The 3,179-nt window shown below is 44.8% G+C and overlaps 1 non-coding gene across 1 annotated transcript; it reads left to right on the top strand.

Annotated features, from left to right (window-relative positions):
* The first annotated feature begins 2,864 nt into the window (after positions 1–2,864).
* Positions 2,865–2,971, top strand: LOC131482150 (U6 spliceosomal RNA). The gene has a single exon (XR_009246784.1). It is a non-coding gene; the product is annotated as a U6 spliceosomal RNA (small nuclear RNA).
* The last annotated feature ends 208 nt before the right edge of the window (positions 2,972–3,179 follow it).

Raw genomic sequence — 3,179 nt, forward strand, 5'->3', positions numbered from 1 at the left:
AAGGTAGAGAGGAGTCCCATGTGAGAGGTTATCCTGTCCCCTGCTGCTTCAAGAGGGAAGAGATTAGAGTCCACAGGCTCTCTGTGAAGATAAGGTTCCCAAACCTGCCAGCTTGCTTTCTGGAGCCTGCATGAAAGCTGATGACTCACACTTCAACCTGAGTGTTAAGTAGAGCTGCCATGGAGGTGGGAGAGTGGTTAGTACCCAGGATGAACTACATTGCCCTCAGGGGTAGGCAGGGTTGTCAGGACAGGTTACATCATTGCTACCAATATTTCATCCCTCCTGTATCCATACTCCTGGCTCTTGACTTTGGAGTTCTTCCACGACAGGTGTAATGTACAGACATTCCTTAACTTAACAATGGTGATCTATCCCAATAAATTTGTTACCAAGATGAAAAGATACAAATGCATTTTTTTAAGAAAACATTTTTTAAAAAGATGTACAAAGCGGAGGGGAGACAGACAGGAAGATTTTCCATCTCCAAGTGGCTGCAATGCCCAGAGCTAAGCCAATCCAAAGCCAAGAACCCATATCCTCTTCTGGGTCTCCCATGTGGTGTATGGTCCCAAGGCTTTAGGCCATCCTCAACTGCTTTCCCAGGCCACAAGCAGGGAGCTGGATGGGAAGCAGGGTCACTGGGATTAGAACCAGTGCCCATATGGGATCCAGGTGTGTGCAAGGCGAGGACTTTAGCTGCTAGGCTACCATGCGGGGCCATCCAAATGCATTTTTAATGTATGTGACTTACCAAGCACCACATCTTAGCCACTCAGTGCACAGGATAATATTGGTTGTTCACCCTCTGACTGTGAGCCATGCTCACTGCTGCTGCCCAGCATGGGGAGAGAGGATTGTACCTCTTATTGCTCGCCTGGGAAAAGAATCAAAATCAGTTGCCAAGTATGGTTTCAACTGAATTCATTGCACACCACTGGGAAGCTGAAAATTGTAAGTCAGAATACTAAAGTTTGGAATTCTCTTTATTCCTCTACCCCACATATGAAGACCACGTGAGTTCCATAAACCACAGGGAGGTAGATGGAAGTCACAGTTGCCCCTGTTCTCAGTCTGGGGCTCAGGAGGCATTATATGTCTTCTTTCATTTATTTTGCGCTTCCACCATTGCCATGATGAGAGCTCTGGGAAAGATGAGACACATGGGACAAACCTGTGCCAGCCCCTCAGACCTGAAGCCAGGCAGAACTGAGCAGCAAACCTGCAAGTAGACAGTGCATGCTGTTGTTGCAAACTGAGTTTTTTTTTCAAAGATTTATTCACTTTATTACAGTCAGATATACATAGAGGAGGAGAGACAGAGAGGAAGATCTTCCGTCCGATGATTCACTCCCCAAATGAGCCGCAACGGCCGGTACGCGCCGATCCGATGCCGGGAACCTGGAACCTCCTCCAGGTTTCCCACACGCGGGTGCAGGGTCCCAAAGCTTTGGGCCGTCCTCGACTGCTTTCCCAGACCACAAGCAGGGAGCTGGATGGGAAGTGGAGCTGCTGGGATGAGAATGGGCGCCCATATGGGATCCTGGTGCGTTCAAGGAGAGGACTTTAGCCTCTAGGCCACGCCGCTGGGCCCACAAACTACTGAGTTTTGAGATGGTTTGTTATGCAGCATCATTGTGGCAAGAAATGACAGACCCAGTGGGAAGCACATGCAGTGAGAACAGGAATTTGTAAGGGAAATTTGGAATGTGTATTTGGCAAGTGATTTTGAACTGGGCAATTATCTATTCAACAAAATTCCATTGAGTATTTAATATGTGCCAGGAACTGTTTTAGGTGCTGAACAAGCAACTCATACTCTTGCTTTCCTACAGCTTATCTTCTAATGATGTAATTATAATGTAATGTAATATAACATATAATATAATATAAAATTAGTGCTTACACTAGAGTGAGCATTTACCTCAAATAAGACAAAGTTTTATAAAAGAGTGACTGGAAAAACCACTAGATAAGACTGAAGTACCAAGTGAATGGTCTCAACCATTTGTACATTCAGGTAGTAGGTTTAATTTGCAAAACAAATAGTGGTAATACTGTTATGGTGAATTACTAACCCATAGAAAGTGCTTTAAGCTCAGGCCATGCCTGTGCTTGTTCCACAGTTGTGTATATACTTCTTGCCAAACTCCCTGATTCAGCATTGTTGTGTCCACCTTTTACTGCAGAGGAACTAAGAGCTTTTGTAAGCTACCTATGGTCTTGTGGCTTGGAAGTGACTAAGCTGGGCTTCAAATTTGGGACGCCAGGCTCTGAGCCTCTTGACTGTTTTTCTAAGCCATGGATGTGTTAATCTTTTTTTATTTTTATTTTTGTTGGAAAGGCAGATTTACAGAGAAAAGGAGAGACAAAGATCTTCCATCTATTGGTTCCTTCATAAGTGGCCGCAATAGCCAGAACTAAGCCAATTTGAAGCAAGAAGCCAGAGTCACTTCCGGGTCTCTAACATGGGTGCAGAGTCCCAAGGCTTTGGGCCATCATTGACTATTTTCCTAGGCCTCAAGCAGGGAGCTGGATGGGAAGTAGAACAGCGGAGACATGAATTGGTGTCCCTGTGGGGTCCTGGTGCTTGCAAGTTGAGGATTTAGCCACTGGGCCATTGCACTGGGTCCAGCTGTTGTTCTTCTTTACTGACTAGCAACCTGAAACTCTGAAAGCCAGGAAGTTTACGTAGGCTTGCAAATTCAAATGCTGCAACTAGAATTCAAGCATTTCCCCCTATTAAAAAACAGAGTCTGGAATTAAAAAGCAAATTAGTGTCCTGGGATTGATTGAATTCCTGACCTCTGCCACAGTGAAGTCTCATTGAGGAACCTTGAAACCACGAGTAAGAATGATCAGGTGTGCTCGCTTCGGCAGCACATATACTAAAATTGGAACGATACAGAGAAGATTAGCATGGCCCCTGCGCAAGGATGACACGCAAATTTGTGAAGCATTCCATATTTTTGAACACTTGTTCTATGAGAAACCAACATGCACTCCTATGTTCATAGCAGCACAATCAGTAATTGCAAAAACATGGAAGCAGCCAAAATGCCCATCAGCAGAGGATTGGATAAGAAAGCTATGGTTCATCTACTCCATGGAATACTACTCAGCTATTAAAAAAAACAAAATGCAGTTTTTTGTGGCCAAATGGGCCAAACTGGAAACCA

This window comes from Ochotona princeps, chromosome 15, assembly GCF_030435755.1.
Source record: "Ochotona princeps isolate mOchPri1 chromosome 15, mOchPri1.hap1, whole genome shotgun sequence".
Taxonomy (NCBI): domain Eukaryota; kingdom Metazoa; phylum Chordata; class Mammalia; order Lagomorpha; family Ochotonidae; genus Ochotona; species Ochotona princeps.